The 21,724-nt window shown below is 41.5% G+C and overlaps 1 protein-coding gene across 5 annotated transcripts in view; it reads left to right on the forward strand.

The window, feature by feature from the left end:
• Positions 1-21,724, forward strand: part of FRS2 (fibroblast growth factor receptor substrate 2) — a 120,052-nt gene that overhangs the window by 47,837 nt on the left and 50,491 nt on the right. For all 5 annotated transcript variants that reach the window (XM_070052611.2, XM_051845655.3, XM_070052609.2 and 2 more), the window contains 2 exons: positions 19,921-20,016; positions 21,245-21,287. The gene's annotated coding sequence lies outside the window, so the exon portion shown is untranslated. The remainder of the gene's footprint in view (positions 1-19,920; positions 20,017-21,244; positions 21,288-21,724) is intronic.

Raw genomic sequence — 21,724 nt, forward strand, 5'->3', positions numbered from 1 at the left:
TCCCTGTTCTGTGTTGGAGTTCACGTACTTTTTGTTCTTGTGCTTATTTTGACAGGGGTCCTTTTTTTGTTTTGTTTTTAATGCTTTGGCTGTTACTGTTGTCTCATAATATAAATTATTCCTCATAAGAAGGTTGTGATTCAGAACTAGCTTTAGGTCCTTTTTAGCACTGTTTCTTCTAGGCCACTTGTAAAATGCAAATACTGTTAGTTCTTAAGGCTGACACAGACATGTGTTATTTAGAGAGTTAGATTTTGTTTGAACTTTTTCCTCTTATACCCCTAAATAGAAAACTCCTGCCATGTTTAACATAAGATTTTCAAATGTAAATGAACTTTTTTTCTAAGGTATTATAGTGTCCTTAAGGTGGACGAGTTATGACCAAAATTTTTTTTAAATTTTAAAACATTTTTGAGAAGTAGCGAGTGACAGACAGACAGACAGACAGGGCTCCCCTCTGTGGTTCATTTCTCAGTTCCTGCAATGTTTGGGACCTTGGCTGAGGTTGGAGCTGGGAACCAGGAATCCAGGACTTCAATTATGTTCGCCATCACTACTGCCTCTGAGGGTTTACATTAGCAGGAAGCTAGAGTCAGGTGCCAAAGGCAGTTAATTATAATGATCAGAAATCATATAATAACAAAAACTTTTTATTACAAAGTATATAAACAGTTGGCTTTTGGGGCTGACACTGTGGCATAGTAGGTTAAGCCTCTGCCTGGGGCGCTGACATCCCAAAACTGTCAAAAGAAGCTCCTGGCTTCCAATCAGCCCAGCTCCAGCTGTGGCAGCCATTTGGGGAGTGAACCAGCGTATGGAAGACCTCTCTCTCTCTGTCTCTTCCCCTCTAATAAATATTTATTTGAGAGGCAGAGTTGCAGACAGAGAGAGGAGGAGAGAGAGAGAGCTTCCATTTGCTTGTTCACTCCCCAAATGGCTGCCACAACTACTGGGCTGATTGAAGGTCAAGAGCCAGGAGCTCCTCCTGGGTCTCCCACGTGGATGCAGGGGCCCAAGCACTTGGACCATCTTCTGCTGCTTTCCCAGGCCATCAGCAGGGAGCTGGATCGGAAGTGGAGCAGCCAGGATACGAACCTGGCACCCATATGGGATGCCAGTTCTGCAGGAAGAGGCTTAATCTACTATGCCACAGCACCTAGCCCAGGAGTTGGGTTTTAAACTTGAATTTCATATGAGTATTTTTATACAAATCCAGGAATAATTCCATGTGGTATTAACTTAATATTGACTTATTTGAAAGGCAAGATGAAGACGTTTTAATGCTATCATTCAGCTGAGAATCAGACAGTAGGTTCCTTGGTTAAGTTGCTTAGCTCATAAAATCTCAACTACTGCTGTTCAGTAACATAACTGTAGTGCATGATCATCATGAAACCTAAATTCTATGATTTAGCCCTCCAAAACTATCAAATGTAGGTTTTCCCCTATGACATTTTAGTACATTAGTTACACATTAGACATCAATGTACATTTCCAAAGGCTTGGCTTGTTTTTTGTTTCTTAATTTAATCTGAAAAAGCATCACTTTCTTTTAAAGCTGTATTTGATTTTGTTCTGCTTGTTCTTCTATTTATTAAAACATACAGTAGTTCCCATTATCCATGGAGGACATGTTCCAAGGTCCTCAGTGCATGTCTGAAGCTGTGGATAGTACCAAACCCTAAGTATGCGAGGTTTCTTCTTGGGCGTACATACCTGGGATAAAGTTTAATTTATAAACTAGGCACAGTAATAAGAGCTTAACAACTCACTAGTAATGAAATGAAATAATTATAACCATATACTATAATAAAATTGCCATTATTACTACTCTTGCACTACAGGGCCCTCTTAAGTGAAAGAAGTGTTAACTTGAAACCAAAGCAATGTGATAGAGCCACAGTTGATCTGAAAACCAAGATGGCTATCAAGTAGCAGATGGATAGTGTTTGCAGTGTGGATATACTGGACAGAGATAATTTTGCCTGATAATACAGGATTTCAATACACTACTCAGAATGACATGCAATTTTAAACTTTTGTTTATTTTATGGATTTTCCAGTAAAACCCATAGATATCAAAGTCGACATACCATAGTTTCACCTTTGTGTGGTAACTGGCTCCTGAGACTTTTCAAAAAAGAGTTTAGTTCTCCAGTGTCCCCCTTCCCACAAGCCTTGTAACGCATTTTACTGGCAAGCAGTAAAGAGATCTGAGCTTCAACATTCCAGACATTGGAAAAAGCGTTACTGAACTGTAGAAACAGACTTGTAGTGAAATCTGGCAGAGGAAGAGGAGTGTGTCCCAGCCTATGACGATCAGGCACTGACTTATTTGCATTGCTTTGACAGAGGGTTAAATAGTTTGCTATATTGATGCTTTACTGAGTTATTGGTTGAAGAAAAAGAGGAATATTTAGGGCCTTTTGTTATTTTTTACATTTCTGACCTTCAAGAGACTCTGGGAGATGAGGGTTGCTGTTTGAGGGTAGACCCTCACGTGCAAAGCACCTGCTGGGAAGAAAGCTGTTGGGAATATATAGGCTGGTTGTCATCATACTGGAATGATTTCTCTTACCTTAATGAAAGCTAATTGCATATGTTTATTTTCCTGTGTCATCACTTCTCCTTGGCACAGTGTTCTAAAGCTGCCTATGCATTTCTCACTTTCTAAGTTAGCAAGTTGGTAATCCATAATTTATAAAAATGTAAGGTATACAAATTTTAAAAATAATTTATAAAAAGCCATCACAGGATGAATCTGTTGGTTGAAAGTGAGCAATAGGGGATGACGCTATGGCACAGGAGGTTAAGCCACTGCTTGGAGGAATGCTGGTTTGAGTCCTGGCTGCTCCACTCTGACCCAGCTCCCTGTTAATATACCTGGAAAGCAACAGAGGATGTTCCAAGTCCTGGGCTCCTGCTCCCACATGGGAGACCCAGATTAAGCTCCTGGCTCCTGGTTTTAGCCTGGCCCAGCCCTGGCTGATGTGGTCATTTGGGGAGTGAACCAGCAGATGGAAGATCTCTTTCTCTCCCTCTCTAACTCTGCCTTTCAAATAAATAAATGAATCTCTTTTTTTTTTTTTTTTCATAAAAAAGTGAGCAATATATTTTGTGTTTAGGGAGGTTGAAAATAGTCTATGTCCCCTACCCTCCTTGGATAAAGGGCAGGAGAAAATGGATGTTACCCTTACCTGATGTATCATTGGGGGATTCTTGAAGACAGTAAAAACTAATATAAGCATATGATGTATTTATAAAGGATGTTGAATAGAGCTCAGAGGCTCATCAGATTCATGGCTAATAAGCAGGTAGAAACAGTGTCCAAAATCACATTGTACAGCTATTCCTGTGAGGATGCCAGTACCACCTAGAGCCAGACAGATGCCATGACCTGCTCCAGTGACACTGCTGGCTCTGGATGACTAAATGCTGCCACTCTGACTTGACGTTCCTGCAATTTTTCCACCATTAGAGTGAGAGCAACTTTGCTCCCTGCTTCTGCTTCTCCTGCTTTCTAGTTACTCATTGCTAGTCTGGGCTAGGCATGTGTGTTTGGCAAGCCACATGTCCTAGGTGTATTGGAAATGTGGGGTAGTGGTTAACCTGCTGAAATCATGAAATGGGTGAAGTTTTCAAAGTTAAGACACAGAAAGGGCCGGCGCCACAGCTCACTAGGCTAATCCTCCGCCTTGCGGCGCCAGCACACCGGGTTCTAGTCCTGGTTGGGGCGCCGGATTCTGTCCCGGTTGCCCCTCTTCCCGGCCAGCTCTCTGCTGTGGCCAGGGAGTGCAGTGGAGGATGGCCCGAGTACTTGGGCCCTGCACCCCATGGGAGACCAGGATAAGCACCTGGCTCCTGCCATCGGATCAGCGCGGTGCGCCGGCGGCAGCGCGCCGGCCGTGGCGGCCATTGGAGGGTGAACCAACGGCAAAGGAAGACCTTTCTCTCTGTCTCTCTCTCTCACTGTCCACTCTGCCTGTCCAAAAAAAAAAAAAAAAATTAAAAAGACACAGAAAGGTAGCCTTGTAAAATCAAGTGAGGAAAATTCAAGCAGACCAAAAGAATGGTTAGACGTTCACTGCACCTGATGTTACAGATACAGCATCTGTTGAGCCCTCACTATATGTCAGACACATCTATTTGTGTGTTATTCTTACTGTCTTAGTGGCATCATTTTAGAGATGAAGAAATGGGCTGAGAGAAAGTAACCTGCCTCAGTACAGTTAGCTGTAGCAGAGTTGGGATACACAAACTCTGCATTGCGACTCCTAAGCCTGTGCTCACAGCCACTGCATTAAATGGACTCTTGGAATGCTGTTTTTTCTGGTCTATTTAGCCCCAAATTTTGTAAATGAATCTGTTAGATTGAATGCACCAAGTTTTTTTTAGCTCTTGTATCTAGCATGTGTATGTGTATGCATTTTAAAGAAAGAAAGTTGTGGCGGGACTGCCGCTGTGCCGTAGCGGGTTAAGCCGCCGCCTGCAGTGCTGGCATCCCATATGGGCACTAGTTCGAGTCCCGGCTGCTCCACTTCCAATCCAGCTCTCTGCTGTGGCCTGGGAAAACAGTGGAAAATGACACAAGTCCTTAGGCCCACACACCTATGTGGGAGACCTGAAAGTAGCTCCTGGCTTCAGATCGGTGCAGCTCCAGCCATCTGGGGAATGAACCCACAGATGGAAGGCCTCTGCCTCTGACTCTCTTTAACTCTGCCTTTCAAATAAATAAATAAATCTTAAAAAAAAAAAAAAGAGTTGGGGCTTTAACTTTTATTCTGTTTTCCACGAATAGTTGAATAATTCCTGATTCTTTTTATGATTTTGTTACTATTTTTTTTTTTTTTTAATTTGACAGGTAGAGTTATAGACAGTGAGAGAGAGAGACAGAGAGAAAGGTCTTCCTTCTGTTGGTTCACCCCCCAAATGGCTGCCACGGCCGGAGCTGCTCCGATCCGAAGCCAGGAGCCAGGTGTTTCTTCCCGGTCTCCCATGCGGGTGCAGGGGCCCAAGCACTTGGGCCATCCTCCACTGCCCTCCCAGGCCACAGCAGAGAGCTGGGCTGGAAGAGGAGCAACCCGGGACTAGAACTGGTGCCCATATGGGATGCCGGCACCATAGGTGGAGGATTTACCTAGTGAACCACAGCGTCGGCCCCTTGTTACTATTTTTGTAATTTGTTTTGCCTTAGACCACAACCTGATAAAATGATTTCCTTTTGAACATCAATGTTTACACAAATGAGCTACTGAGTGTAAGAGACAGGCAGATACAGGCGAGGGAAGATAGAGTGATCAAGACTGTAGGAGGACGGGAGGAGTGTCTCTCTTTCTCCCCCTAGCCCCCACACATTGTGCACACACACAGCTTGAGAAGGAGTAGAGACAAATACATAAGAAGGAAAGGGGGACAGACGTATCACCTTTTTTTTTTTTTTTAAGATTTATTTATTTATTTGAAAGGCAGAGTTACAGAGAGACAGGAGAGGCAGAGAGAGAGAGAGGTCTTCCACCCACTGGTTCACTCCCCAATTGGCTGCTACAGCCAGAGTTGCGCCGATCTGAAGCCAGGAGCTTCTTCCGGATCTCCCATGCAGGTGCAGGGACCCAAGGACTTGGGTCATCTTCCACCACTTTCTCAAGCCATAGCAGAAAACTGTATCAGAAGTGGAGCAGCCTGGACTAAAACCCGCGCCCATATGGGATACTGGCCCATTCAGGCCAGGGCGTTAACCTGCTATGCCATAGTGCCAGCCCCCAAATGCATTATCTTACAAATAGCATTTTTTATATCTTTTCTTACTTGTAATGGCAGGTTGAAAAGTAAACCCCCTTTTTAAAGTTTAAGTCGTTGCTTCTTTGCCTTTTGGCTAATATCAAGAGTAAAGTTTAAATCAGTGTTTCCTTTAAATAGTCTTAAGCCTCTCTATTAGTTTTTGTTTTAAATTGACTTACATATTTCTAGTTTAAAACTATAATAATATGTGATATCTAAGAGTAATAAGCAGGAGCTGTTATTTAACTTGGGAAGTAGCCAGTGAGGTTCAGTGGGATAAAATCATAAAGAAAACTTCCATAGGTTCTACCGTATCAACCAAGCTAGAGTATTTCTTCATAAACCACAACTGTCAGCTATTCCTTTAGCACAGGTCTATCCTCCAGGTTTTTTCTGTTACCAAAGCAACAGTTTGTAAGAATTTTTTTTTTTAAAGATTTATTTTACTTGAAAGTCACAGTTACACAGAGAGAGAAGGAGAGGCAGAGAGAGAATGAGAGAGAGAGAGGTCTTCCATCTGCTGGTTCACTCCCCAAATGGTTGCAACGGCCGGAGCTGAGCCAATCTGAAGCCAGGAGCCAGGAGCCAGGAGCATAAATAAGTAAATATTAAAAGGAAAAAAAAAAGTGTTACATTATTCATTCAATGCCTTTGGAACTAAATGGGCAGCTATAAATTTTGTAGATCAAATGCCTCTCCACACACACACTTGTAGATTGTCTAAATGTGCGCTGGGTGTTAGGGAGAGAAGATACTCCATGCAAGATTAAATGTCTATGAAATTAGAATGATTTTTGTAGTCTTTAAGTATTACAATTTTCAATATGGGATATACTCTACTTTTTATCTTTACCTCCATCTGATCTTTCCTAGGATATAAGTTTTAACTTGAGAACTATTATTTCTTTGTGAATTTCTTGTTCTTGGTCCAGAGCAAGCTGTATAAAATGATTTTTATGTATGCAATTAATGTTGTATGTTCCTCTAGCTTACTACTTCACTCTGAGATTTATACCTCTTGTATAAACTGTTATAAACTAGCAATTCTCAAATAAGCAGTAGTGCTTTTTTTGGGCCACAGGTTGGCAATAGGATATTGGCATATACATGGTATCTTATCTTCAGGGACATTAACTAATGGTGAATTTAATCATCTATAAGAGATGCCTTGCTGGGCCAGAACAGCAATCCATTCAGCCCAGACTGTCTTGAGTAGCTTGCAAGAAGGAAATAGACTGCTTATTGAGATCCCGTAATTCTTAAGGGCATATCTTCTATTTCTAATTTCCCAAACTTACACGCTGTATTCAGAACTTGTACATTTTTTTAAACTATGGTGTCACGGTGTGTTGTGATTCATATACATATTTATGTATGTTATGTATGTATGTATTAAACTAAAATGTCTATACAGATTTGTTGAAATGGGTAATTCGGGTGGGGGACCTCCATACTATTCTTCTTTATAAGCTGTTTTAGTTTCTTCACCTGTAAAATATAAAATAATTTCACAGGGTTTTTTTTCCCACTCCCAAAATATTTGCCTTTTTTTTTTTTTTTTTTTAAGATTTGATTTATTTGAAAGACACAGAGAGAAAGGTCTTCTATCTGCTGGCCACTCCCCAACTGGCCACAATGGCTGGAGCTGAGCTGATCTGAAGCCAGGAGCCAGGAGCTTCCTCTGGGTGCAGGGGCCCAAGGACCCAGGCTATCCTCTGCTGCTTTCCCAGGTGTACTAGCAGGGAGCTGGATCAGAAGTGGAGCAGTTGGTACTCAAACCAGCTCACCCCATAGGGATACCAGCACTGCAGGCGGTGGCTTTACCTGCTGCACTATCGCCAGCCCCTGCTGTTGTTTCTAATATGGCCAGTCCTGAGGGTTTGTTTTTTCCATTATTCCTACTGTTTTTCTGATAGGCATTTATTTATTAATGGATTTAATTTTTACTTATTTATTTGAGAGACAACGAGCTCCTATCTGCTAGTTCATTCCTCATGTGTCTGCAGCAGCCAGGGTTGAGCTAGCGTTGAAGCTGGACTTTCAATCCAGGTCTCTCATGGATGGCAGGAACCCAATTACTTGAACTATAACTGCTTCTTTACAGAGTGTTCATTAGCAGGAAACTAGAGACAGGAGCTGGAGCTGGGAATCTGTCTAGGTACTCTGATGTGGGACACAAGCGTCTTAGCCAGTAGTCTAATATAGAGAGCAAATTCTTGATGTATAATGAAGGAGACATATATTAGGGAAGGCCATGGAATTGGTTTGAATTATCTTATGACTGTAATTAAAAGCTTTATTTATTTCACAGGAAACAGTATTTCATAGCAGCAGGTCAGAGAAAGTCATAGCTTATACTGAGTGTTTTGGGATATGGATTTATTGAAGACCCTTTCCTGAGACAGGAATTCTGCTGCTCAGTTTCTTGGGAACTGATTGGAGACATTGGTCATTCCTTCTTTCATTGTCCACTGTGCAGTGCCCACCATAGGAAGTTACATTAGAGTTTGGTTGTGGGAAAGATGGTCTCTGTATCCTATATATTGCTGAAAAGTAGTTAGAGCTTACCAGAAGAGTAAAGATAGCATTTTTTTCCTAGTAGAAAGGGGAGGAATTAAGAAAGAAATTTAATTTTTTGAAGTTGTGGACTATACCCTAGAAAATAAAGGGGATTGAAGAGTTCTTTTTAAAACTGCTACTAGGGTTGTGGCACAGCAGGTTAAGCTGCCACCTGTGATGCTGACATCCCGTGTAGTTGCTGGATCATGTCCTAGCTGCTCCACTTCCAATCCAGCTCCCTGCTAATGTACCTGGGAAAGCAATGGAGGATGATCCGAGTGCTTGGGCCCCAGCTACTCAGGTGGAGATCCTGATGAAGCTCCTGGCACCTGGCTTGGGCTGGTGCTAGCCTCAGCTATTGGCGGCAATTTGGGAAGTGAACCAACAGATAGAAGATTCTCCATCTCTCTCTCGCCCTCGCCCTCGCCCTCGCCCTCTCTCCCTCTTTCTGTAACTCTGCCTTGCAAATAAAAAAAAAAATCTTTAAAAAGAAATTGCTTCCACTTCTGAGGCAGTTAATGGAGTGATGCAGCAGTGTCTGGGGCACACAGATGAAGATGCCCTGTTGCTGAAGAGGCTGTCAAATAGGCAAATATGGAGGTCTCCTGATCTTCAAGTAACCCATTGCCTTGAAATACTGTCAGTGGCAAATGTGCTTTAAAACTAAGCTGCTCTTCATGGTGAATGTTTGTACATTGCATTAAAATTCATGACAAACAACAAAGCCACAGACTGCTGATTGTAGTTTTGTGTGCATCTCTTATGCATAATACTTTTTTTTTTTTTTTTTTTTGACAGGCAGAGTGGACAGTGAGAGAGAGAGAGACAGAGAGAAAGGTCTTCCTTTGCCGTTGGTTCACTCTCCAGTGGCCACTGCTGCCGGTGCACTGCTGATCTGAAGGCAGGAGCCAGGTGCTTCTCCTGGTCTCCCATGGGGTGCAGGGCCCAAGGACTTGGGCCATCCTCCACTGTACTCCCTGGCCACAGCAGAGAGCTGGCCTGGAAGAGGGGCAACCGAGACAGAATCCGGCGCCCTGACCGGGACTAGAACCTGGTGTGCCGGCGCCGCAAGGCGGAGGATTAGCCTAGTGAGCCGCGGCGCCGGCTATGCATAATACTTTAAACATAGAAGAAAACCCCCTCTGAAAATTTTTGATGTTTTAAATGGAAGCATGATGTTAAGATGTGATATTTGGTTGATTACTTAATAAGTTCATTTTATGGCATGGCCTAGGAAGTGAGTAGCATGTCTGATTACAAAACAAAAGTTGTAAAATGTGACAATTGTCCGTGGTGTGTGTCAGTGTATGCAAGAGGAAGGAGGGAAGAGAAGGATGAGACAAACACTGACTATAGGGAAATTGTGTGGTAAAGCTTCCAGAAATAGTGCATACCCTTATAATACAAAAGAAGGAGCCAGTGCTGTGGCATAGTGGGTGGAGCCACTGCCTACAGTGCCAGCATCCCACATGGGCACCAGTTTGAGTCCTGGCTGCTCCACTTCCCATCCAGCTCTCTGCTACAGCCTGTGTAAGAAGTAGAAGATGGCCCAAGTCCTTCGGCCCCTGCATCCACATGGGAAACCCAGAAGAAGCAGCTCCTGGCTCCTGGCTTCAGATGGGCCCAACTCTGGGCCTTTGGCTGTTTGAGGAGTGAACCAGCAGATGGAGGACCTTCTCCAGCAGATGGAGGACCTTTCTGTCTCTCCCTCTCTGTCTGTAACTCTACCTCTTAAATAAATAAATAAAATTTTAAAAAATACAAAACAAAAAGTAGACAACATAGGTGATGCCCCCATTTATTGATTTCAAATCCATACAGACCACCCCAGTAAATTTTGTTTGTTTTATTTATTTTAAAGAGTGACAGAAGGGGAGAGAGAGAAAGTTTTCTTCTACTGTTCACTCCCCAAATGTCCGCAACAGCCAGGGTTGGGCCAGGTCAAAGCCAGAAGTCAGAAACTCCATCCAGGTCACGCACATGGATGACAGGAGCACAGGTGTTTGGGAAAAACCTGCTGCTTCCCAGATGTGTTAGCAGGAAACTGGATCAGAAACAGGTGGGACCCTATCTTAGGCACTCTGACATATTATATGGCATCCCAAGCAGCTGCCTAACCTGCTTTGCCACAATGCCAGCTCTCCATTATCTTATGTAGTGTTAATTTTAGATTTTTACCCCACGTTTTGTTGCTGAGAAAGAAACATTGAAGTCCTGGAGATTGTCTTTTAAAAAAGTAAATAAAGGTTGTTGTATTTATAATTGGTATCTGGAGATTGTCTTCTCTCTCCTGTCCTCTTCCCCTCACTGCAGTGAATTGAGATTTTGAAGGAGCTTTTTCCTTAAGTGTTAATTCTTGCTGAAAATCCCTAAGGCTCAAAAATCTAGAAGACTAACATGTATTTAGTCCTTTGGGAAACTTTAAATCGATCTATCAAGTTTCTCCTGTGTGTCAATCAGTAAGTTATATTGATGTTAAGTGGCATACTTTTTCCTTCGTGGTGATAATTTGTTTCAAGGAATTTTTACCTTCTTCAGATAACTGAGGTTATTAACATAGCAAAGCCACATTTCTTGGGTAACACATCCTGATAGTTAAGAAATCACCTTGATTTTTTTTTAAACCTATGTTGGAGCTGGTGTTTGGTGCAGTAGTTCACTTACTGCTTGAGACACCTGTATTTCATGCATCCCTTGTGCCTCGTTGAGTGCTGGCCACTTTGCTTCCTGCGCATGTGCACTCTTGGAGGTAGCAGGTGATGGCTTAAGCACTTGGGTCCCTGCCAACCATGTGGGAGACCTGGATGGAGTTCTTGGTTTCGGCCTGGCTCAGCCCTGGATGTTGCAGGCATTTTGGACTGAAGCAGCAGATAAAGGATCTTTCACTGTCTCTGTATGTCTCGCTCTTTCAAATAAAATGAAAATAAATAAAAATTAAAATATGTTACTTCTGCTGTGTCATAGGCAGTAATTACATCTAATAACCAAGTAAGTTTATAATTAGAAAATATTGCTATGCAGTATTTTTGATGAGAGACACCTTAGTTTTACAGTTTTTAGTATTCAGTGAAAGAAATATACAGGAAACTGAGGGCTTTATTTAGGGGAAAAAGAAGTCTAGAAGCTTAGTTGGTTCCATACCAGGCAGAGAGCAGGTCAGGAGCCACATGGAGCAAGAGTGCAGTTAGAAGCAGCCACAGGTAACATAGTGCAGGCAGCAAAGCAGAGAGCAACAGCCAAAAAGCTGTCCGCCCAGAGGCTTGGAGCAACAAGGGAGGGGGCCCACCTTGCTCCAGGCCTATTATTTACTCTCAAAGGGGCGTGGTTATGGAGTCTTATTGGCAGGTGGGCATCCAGGTGAGATCTAGTAGGGATATGAGATCATGAAAGGGGACAGGATGAGGGCGTGGTCTCCAGTTTACAAATCTAATCAATTCGAACCTATCTGCCTGCCTATATCATTTCCCCCTCAAAGATTCTAGACCTTAATCTTAAGGGATGCTGAAGGGTTTAGAATCATCATAATCTATAGTTGCTTCCTGTTTATTAGGGGCATAGGCCCTGCCTGTCCTGGGTCTGAAAGTCTCTGCCTATTTCATCTCACAAATTTGTTTTATGAGCTGGAGAATTTTCAGTCACTACCAATGGCTGTGTCCCCTGTTTGGTCAGTATTCTCAGAAGTCGTTGAGTTTTGAAACATATAAGTTTGTCAATTAGCACAAGCAAAACTGGAACAAAACCAATTGCAAGTGGTGTGCCCCTTAAGATGGAAAGAACTCCCAAGATAGTGGGTGGTGATAGGCTACCCTTATGTATATTATAAAACCATATAGAGAATTATATGAGTATTGAGAATTATAATAGGAGAACCCTGAAGGAGTTTTCTTGTCAATAATAGCTCCCAAAGAGTATCAAAAGAAGAGGCAGGTATGGCATATCTGCCTTCAGGTACAGCAGTCTTGATGTGAGGAAAGCAAAAGCTTTACTTATCTCTTTGCTCTTTGAAAAGATATTTAAATGTTTGATTGGCTTAAGGCATAATCAGGCATGTCTTTTGAGTTCACCTACGAAGGTTTAAGAGGAGACATTTAATCCTAATTTTACTGAGGTAGTCGTGCTCTGTAGCACCTGGTAAGATCCCTTCTATTTAAGCTGTAATTGATCTGAAGAGGATCTTTCTATGAGTGGCTTGCTCAGGAATTCCTAATGTTGGAGCTTCTGTTAAAAGTTCTTTAATTCTTTGGAATACCTTTTGTAGCTCCCTTGTCCAGCACAGTGCATCTGTGTCAGGGCCTTTTAAAGTTTTGTGTAAAGGGTTGGAATCCAGATCCTGAAATCCTTATTCCATAGAATCCTGCCATCAGGGATTCCCAGTGTTGGAGCTTCTGTTAAAAGCTCCTTAATTCTTTGGAACAACTTTTGTAGCTCCCCTGTCCAGCACAATGTGGGTCAGGGCCTTTCAAAGCTTCGTACAAAAACTTGGAATCCAAATCCTGGAGTCCCTATTCCACAGATTCCTGCGATTTCCAGAAATGTCCTTAGTTGCTTTTTAGTCTGTGGTGCCCCTCTACATAGAATAGCTTCCTTTCTCTTGACTGAAAGAGCACACTTTCCTGGGGTTAGAATATATCCCAGGTAAACTACCTCTTGTTTAGAAACCAAAGCTTTTGTTTGGGAAATTCTGTATCCTTACTTTCCCAGATTTTGGGTTTAATGGGATGCAGAAGAAATTATCCCTTAGGCAAAGGTTTAGCACACAATAGGATGCATTGAAACAACTGTCTCATTAGTAGCCATAAGGCCTTTAACCATTCTGTACTTTGTATTTGACTTTATGTTAAATACACGGATCAAAGAGTCCATGTTTGAGACACTTAATCAACTTTAAAGGAGCACCCAAGATTACAAGCAATGGAATTGGACACATAGACATAACTAAACTTATGATATGTAAGAATTTAACACACTAGAACAAAGAAAATCTGGGAACAAGTTTTACCATTAATTCTAATATTGTAAGTCTTTGAAGACAGAGGTCCTGCATCAGAAGTTAGTACACAAATGACTCCTGTTGTTGATTTAACAATTAACATTCATATATATGACATCAGTGATCACCCAAGGCTCTTGACATGAACTGCCTAGACTATGAAAGCCTTTTGAGTCCATGAACTCCATCAGTATTTAAAGGCCATAAGCAAAGTGGAAGTTCTTTCCTCCCTTCAGAGAAAAATATAATTCTTTTTTGAGGATCATTTCTTTCCAGTGGGGTCTTATTGTGGTCCTCTGTGAAGGGACAGTTTTCCATGCCAGAAATGCTCTCGTGGGCTTTTCAGCCAGACCAGAATGCCTTTAGGGCTGACTCTGAGGTCAGAGTGCTACTTAAAGTAATTGCCATTCTATGGGCCTACTATATGGATTGCTTCCGTGTTGGAGCATTTAGTCTCCTTTAATCCTATCTATCATTTTTTTTTTTTTTTTGACAGGCAGAGTGGACAGTGAGAGAGAAAGAGCGAAAGCTCTTCCTTTCTCCGTTGGTTCACCCTCCAATGGCCGCTGCGGCTGGTGCACCATGCTGATCCGAAGCCAGGAGCCAGGTGCTTCCTCCTGGTCTCCCATGCAGGTGCAGGGCCCAAGGACTTGGGCCATCCTCCACTGCCTTCCCAGGCCACAGCAGAGAGCAGGACAGGAAGAGGAGCGACCGGGACAGAATCTGGTGCCCCAACCGGGACTAGAACCCTGTGTGCTGGCGCCACAGGCGGAGGATTAGCCTGTTGAGCCATGGCACCGGCAATCCTGTCTATCATTATTAACAGACACTTGACCCCATCTATATGATCACTTTAACACTTAATCCTATCTATATGATTATTTTAACAATTAAGATGATACTTTTCTAGTGACACTTTAAAAATCAGATTTTGTTGGCCGGCGCCGCAGCTCAATAGGCTAATCCTCCACCTAGCAGCGCCGGCACACCAGGTTCTAGTCCCGGTCGGGACGCCAGATTCTTTCCTGGTTGCCCCTCTTCCAGGCCAGCTCTCTGCTGTGGCCAGGGAGTGCAGTGGAGGATGGCCCAAGTGCTTGGGCCCTGCACTCCATGGGAGACCAGGAGAAGCACCTGGCTTCTGCTTTCGGATCAGCGTGGTGCGCCGGTTGCAGCGCGCCAGCCATGGCAGCCATTGGAGGGTGAACCAACGGCAAAAGGAAGACCTTTCTCTCTGTCTCTCTCTCTCACTATCCATTCTGCCTGTCAAAAAAAAAAAAAAAAATCAGATTTTGTTGTATATGAAAAACTAAAGCCTATCTTAATAGTATTGAAGATAAGCTGTTTCACGTGAGTTTTTTAGAAAAGAAAATTAGGAATTAAAACTCTAATTTTTTCTGTAAATTTTAAAAACTTAATGGAATACTTACATTATATCTATATAGAGATGAGAGAGAAAAATATTTTAAGTATTCAGAAAAGTACAGAAAGTATTTTGGTAAACACTTATATCCCCACTCTTAAATCTCAGCATTTCTTCCCTGACTTCTCTGAGTGTATGAAATAGCAATCAGTCATTTAGAAGCGTTTCAGGTCACTCACTGTGAATGGAAACCAATTATTCTGTTGTGCTATGTGTAGCTTACTCTTAATTCCCTAAGACCTAAGGGCAGCATGTTCTTTGGATCTATACCTTAATAATCGAGATTTCTTCTTAATAGTAAATAAATAGTAAAGCAACTTTAGAAGATTGGAGCAAATTTCTTTAACTTTTGTTTATCTGTTTGAAAGGCAGAGACAGAAACTTAACAGCTGCATCTAGGCCAGGCCAAAGCCAGAAGCCAGGAACTCAGTCCATGTTGTCTGTGTATATCCCTATGGTAGGGACTCTAGTGTTTGAGCCATCACCAGCTGCTTCCCAGGGTGCACAGCAGTAGAAAGCAGTAATCAGAAGCAGAGTGGGGCCTCAGAACCAGGTACTTGGCTGATACGGGATGTGAGCATCCAAAATGGCATCTTAATGGCTGTACCAAACACCTGTTCCCCTTCTATCGTTATCTTTTTAAAAGATTTATTTATTTATTTATTTGGAAGGTAGAGAGACAGAGACAGTCTCCTGTCAGCTGGCTCACTCCCCAAAGGACCATAGCAGCTGAGGCTGAGTAAGACAGGTTAAGGCTGGTGAGCTGGGAACTCAGTCTGGGTATCCCACATGGGTGGTAGGGAATCTACTACTTGAGCCATTGCCAGCTGCCTTCCAGGATGCATATTAGCAGGAAGCTGGAATCAGGAGCGGAGTTGGGACTCAAACCCAGGCCTTCCAATATGGAACGTAGGCCCCACAAGAGTGGCACCTTAACTGCAAGGCCAAATATCTACCTTGAGCACATTTCTTAAATGCACAGCCTGGACTTACATATCACCACTGTGGGGCTGATGTGAAATTTTTTACTATCAATTTTATTCCTGGTTACTACAGAGTGTAGCAGTGAAAAAGGCAGATCTTTGAACCCTGGAGCCGTCTGATTTGGCCATGTGCTTAACCACTAATGTTTTATTAATGCTTTTCCATTGAGATATTCTGAGAATTAAATGAAATAATGTTGGGCAGGCATGGTTCAGCTTGGGACATCCTCATCCCATATTAGAATCCCTGGATTCTAGTTCAGCTCCATTTCTGATCTTGGTAATGCACACACTGGCGGGGAGAAGATGGCCTGAGTACTTGGGTTGCTACCATCCACATGGGACACCTGGAAGGAATTTCAGGCTCCTGACTTGAGCCTGGCACAGACCTGGCTAATGATGGCTTTTGGAGGGTGAACCAGTAGATGGTTTGTGTCTGTTCCTCTCTCTCTCTCTCTCCCCTCCTTTCTCTCTCTTTTTTTCTCTCTCTCTCTCTTTCTCTCTCTCTTTCTCTTTTTCTCTTTCTCTTTCTTTCTCACTATTGAGGGCTTTTGGAGGGTGAACCAGCAGACAATTTGTGTCTGTTTCTCTCTCTCTCTCTCTCTCTCTCTCTCTCACACACACACACGTATGTACATACTCACATTTTCTGTCTCTCTGCCTTTCAAAAAAATATTAAAGGAAAACTGGGGCCGTTGCTATGTATGGCATAGTAGGTTAATCTCTGCCTGTAGGACTGGCATCCGATATGGGTGCCAATTCTAGTCCCAGCTGCTCCTCTTCCAATCCGGCTCTCTGCTGTGGTCTGGGAAAGCAATAGAAGATGGCCCAAGTGCTTGGGCCCCTGCACCTGCCTGGGAGACCTGGAAGAAGCTTCTGGCTTTGGATTGGCACAGCTCCAGCTGTTGCAGCCATTTGGGGAATGAACCAATGGATCGAAGATCTTTCTCTCTGTCTCTCCTCCTCTTTGTCTGTAACTTTACCTCTCAAATAAATAAAATTTAGAGAAAAAGAAGAAAAAAATGAGCTATGTCAGTATCTGGCACATAGACGTTTCTCGACAAAGGTGATTTCATGTAGTTGCACTTTCTAAAGTCTATAGTTTCTGGATGACAGAGGAACATTGCTGTATAAAAATATTCAAGGGTTCTCTGTGTTCTCAAACAAAGCAGATTTTAACATTAAATTTCATCATCCAACTCTTGGAACTCCTGCTGATTGTTTTCATTGTACTCCTGTACTCCTGGTTTATTTTTATACCTAAGGTCTGGTAGGCACATAACAAGTGCTTTGTGAACCTTAAACTAAGTGAAAAGATTGTTCAGATGAAAGGTATGTGGATAAATTAGTTTTTGGGCAATACTAGAGAACTCTTGCCAGAACTGGTATCTTTGTTTCGGTCTTCAGGGACTATTAAATGTAATCATTGAGTCATACTTGCTGTTTTCTCTGTCCCCTGGCTATCTATCTCTTAAGATTCTGAAGTTTGCCAGCCACAGGATGCTTAAAAGGCAAAGTAGGCCTCTTAGCCCAGGGGGAGTTTGTTTATTTAAAGAAAAGAATAATTAAGTTCAAACATCCCTATCATGTCATAGCTAGCTAGTGTAGTCATGTTAAGAATTAGTAAGTTCTTTTGATTCTTTATGGTGGCCATGATACCTCAAGGTAACATAAAATTGGAAGTAAACTTTCCCTGTGATTACTTGGAACTTTATGATGTAATCCCAGACAGAACTCCCTAAGGACATGGGAGAAAAGGACTGTCATATATCTTACTAGTTGTTTCTGTTCTTTTCAATATTTATTTATTTATTTGAAAGAGAGCAGGAGACAGAGAGAGAGAGATATCTTTCATCCACTGCTTCACTTCTCAGATGGCCACGTCAGCCAGGGCTGTGCCAGGCTGAAGCCAGGAGCTTCTTCCAGGTATCCCACATAGGTATAGGGACCCAAGTACTCGAACCATCTTTCACTGTTTTTCCCAGGCCTTTAGCAGGGAGCTGAATCAAACGTGGAGCAGCCAAGACTTCAAACGGCACCCATTTGGGATGCCAGCACTGCAGGCGACAGCTTTACCTGCTGCACCACAGCGCCAGCCCTATATTTGTTGTTTCTAAATGAGCCTCTTTCTTCTACCATTCTTTCTAGAGTTATGATACAAATGATTTAAAAACAAAACAATAGGGGCTGGTATTTGTGGCACAGTGGGTTAAGCTACCACTTGCAACACCAGCATGCTATATCAGAGTGCAGGGTTGAGTCCTAGCTGTTCCACTTCTGATCCAGCTCCTTGCTAATGTGCCTGGGAGAACAGAATTAACAATTCTGTAACTGGAAATGTGAATTGGAATATTAGTGAGGACTCATGATCTGTTTACTGTAATAAATACCTAGTCCTCATTCTGTGCCCTGAAAAGGCCTTGAAGCAATTTTGACCTAGTCACACAGTACACTCCTAGTCTAGTTTATGGTATCTAAATACCATTTCCCACTTTATAAGAAAGGTACCCCCTGAGTAATCAGTCAATAAGTGAGAATTCTTCTTTATAGGGTTCTTAACATTAAGCCTAGAAGGAATGACGGGATTAGAAAAATCAACATTTTAAAGCCCTTGATGAAATAATGGATCTAAAAATGGTCAGTGATTCCAAAGCAATTAGGTAAACAACCAGTGGATCAGGCTGGCAAAACTAGTTCATCTTAATATCGTTAAAAATGGGGAAAGTAGACATGTGCAGAAATGTTCACCACTACCTAGGAAGTATTTGAAAGATGTCCCTCATATTACCACTTCCACCACTTACCACCATGGTCCAAGCCCACTTACTTCACATCTGCATTATCATAATTGTCCCCTGGTCTGATCTTTCAGCCTCTCTCTTGCTTACCTCAACAAGTCAGTCAGATTAGCCATTTCCAAAAGAAAGTCAGATCACATCATTCTGCGGATCAAAATTCCATTGGAGCTCATCTCATCAGTTTAAAACCAAAACCGAGACACAAAGAGCCTTGATCTGTTATCTCTCTTCCTCCTCTCTCTCACCTGATCTCTTATCACTGTGTCTGCCTTTGCTCATTCCACTCAGTGATCGTTTTTCTTTCCTCAAGCCTACTCTCAGTTTATGGCCTCAGAACTTGTTTTTCCATCTGCTTGGATCACCCGAACTGTTTGTGGCTTATTCCTCCTCCTTTTCCTTTAGAAGTTGGTTTTTACAAGTCATCAAAGAGATCTGCCCTGGTACCCTGGGCAACCCCAACATAGCTACCTTGGGCTTTCCTTATCTGGAATAGACTAGGCAAGGGAAAATGAGTTGTAAATTCTATAGATGTTAATCTCCAAACACTTCATTAATTTTTCAGATCTCTGTGTCTAAACATCTATAGTTATGTTATCCTCTTTAAAGACTATTATATTCCCAACTTGAAAGAATTAATGAAGATATCTCTATCATGGCAGTTTTGTTATTGTTTTACTTTTAAAGATTTATTATTTAACTCACATGCAGAGTGAGAGAGAGAGGGAAAGACAAAGAAAGAAAGAAATCTTGTATTCACTGATTCACTCCCCAAATGGCTGCAATGACTAGGACTGGACCAGGCCGAAGCCAGGAGCCAGGAACTCCATCCTGGTCTCCCACAAGGATGGCGGGGACTCAAGTACTTCAGTCATCTTTTGCTGCCTTCTTATGCTGGTGTGTAAATAAGGAGCTGGATTGGAAGCAGCATAGCTGGGACTCAGTTGCTTCAAAGATATCAATAAAACTGACAAAAATCCTCATTGGTATTTAAATTCTAGGTGTAAGAGGGGAAGTAGATAATGAATATAATAAATAGTTAAATTTATTATGTTCAAAATATTCAGTGTTTGGGCTCCATCAAGGCCCGCCTTTTTTTTTTTTTTTCTTTTTCTTTTTTCTTTTTTCTTTTTTTCGGTCTGTAAAAGACACTCAAGAATTAGAAGGCCTGGGTGGCTGAGAGGCATTCAGGATCGAAGAGTTCTGGTTCTGTGAGACAGTAGCCTATTTGGTATTCCTCCTGCCTCACTCTCAACTGTGTTAATAATGTTTGTATTAGAAAGTTGCTCAAATAACTGTGGTTACCATAATTTGGTTAATTATCCTTGAAGAGTTTATGATTTTTGTCAGGATGTTCGGAAAATGGCATTCTTAGTAACTGCACCTTTATTTCAGAAATGACCACTAAGAAGTAGACACCCAGATGCAAAAGTGATGAAGCAGCCCATTTGTCACAAAGTAAGATGCAGCAGTGGCTTTTCAACCAGATTAGTAAGTATGGACAGTTTTATTCAAATTTTACAGTTATTTTATCTATTTTGAAAAATATTTAATAGCATGGTGTATAATTTAAAGGTATCACCTTATATTTTTGTTTTTATTTTGTATTTCAAATACTAGCACGTACTATTTCTACTCAATGTGTGTATTCTGTACCTTTTAAAAGTCAAAAAGGTAATAATACGGAATCACAGCTTTAGAAAAAAAATGTATGGGAAAGACTCATTGTAATGTCACTATCCAAATATAGCTGCTCTTATAATGTTTGGATAATTGTTTTTCCTTGGAGCCTTTGCTTCACATATTTTGTAAAACATAATTTTGATTGTGGTGTTAGAAAGAACATGTTTCTTGCACATCTTTAAAAATTAAATTTATTTCAGATGTCTTTTCTTGGAATTAAAACTGTACCCTTCTGTGTGGGGTTTCTTATTGGGGTGATGTAAATATTCTGGAATTAGATGGTGGTGATGGTTACAAAACTTAGTGAAAATGTTAAAAACCACTGTTTAAAGGAATGCATTTTATAGTACCTAGGAAAAAAAAGTTTCCTTCAGAAATACCCAGTCTTGGAGAGAGTAACACCTAGTTGAACTATAAATGTTTTACATTGTGAAAATGTGCCACACATAATTGCAAATGTATACCTAGCAAAAATGACTTGATGTTCACTTAATAGAATAGGTATTTTTGTAATTTTTTTAAAAAGATTTTATTTATTTGAAAGAGTTACAGAGAGAGGTAGAGACAATGAAAGAGGTCTTCCACCCACTGGTTCACTTCCCAGATGGCTGCAACTGCCAGAGCTGAACTGATCAGAAGCAAGGAGCTTCTTCTGAATTTCCCATATGGATGCAGGGGCCCAAGGACTTAAGCCATCCTCCGCTGTTTTCCCAGGCCATAGCAGAGAGCTGGATCAGCAGAGGAGCAGCCAGGACTTGAACCGGCACCGATGTGGGATGCCAGCGCTGCAGGCTGAGGCTTTAACCCACTGTGCCACAGCGCTGGCCCTGCTATCTTTATAATTTTAAAAGTAATAAATTTTATAAATATTTTTATTTCAAAAGTACTTTTACTGTTGGAGACTTGCTATCTCGTAGGCTTTGGTGATATCAAGTGTCATAATATTCTGAATGTACTATGTTAGCATCTTGTAACTTCATTTTCAAGAAACTGTTTGAAACTAACATTTCAACTTTTCTACTTGAAATTTTTTTAGGAGCAAAATTGTATCTGTTTTTCTCAGAAGAGAACACCACAAGGTAAGAACTTGTTTATGTCATAGTAAAACAAATGTAGTTGAATATAGACTTAATTGCTCTTAATTTTTTAAATGCTTTACCTTGTATTTATTTCATATCTTTTCTTGATTATTAGAAGATTTTTACAAATTAGCCTCTTTTTCATTGCCTTGGAGTTCGCTAGTAAGACATAGATCATTTTGTTTGAAGTTAAAGTTAAAAAGCTGTGATAGAAGAAGCTATTTTTGAAATTCAAATACTGCTTATTCCTAGCAGCCTTAAGAGTGAGTTTATCCCTATAAGGAAAAAAATTATTTTCTTTGATTGGAGGCTCAGTCATCATTTACTTAGGGAAATTACCAAATGACTTTGGTAGAAATTCTCTTAGGGGCTGTAAATTAAAGAAGATTGTTTAGTTATGTTCTGTCCCATGGACATTGTTTAACTCCTGTGTGTAC

Source organism: Oryctolagus cuniculus, chromosome 11 (assembly GCF_051225735.1).
Source record: "Oryctolagus cuniculus isolate XC-2025 breed Fujian yellow rabbit chromosome 11, ASM5122573v1, whole genome shotgun sequence".
In the NCBI taxonomy this organism is placed as follows: Eukaryota; Metazoa; Chordata; class Mammalia; order Lagomorpha; family Leporidae; genus Oryctolagus; species Oryctolagus cuniculus.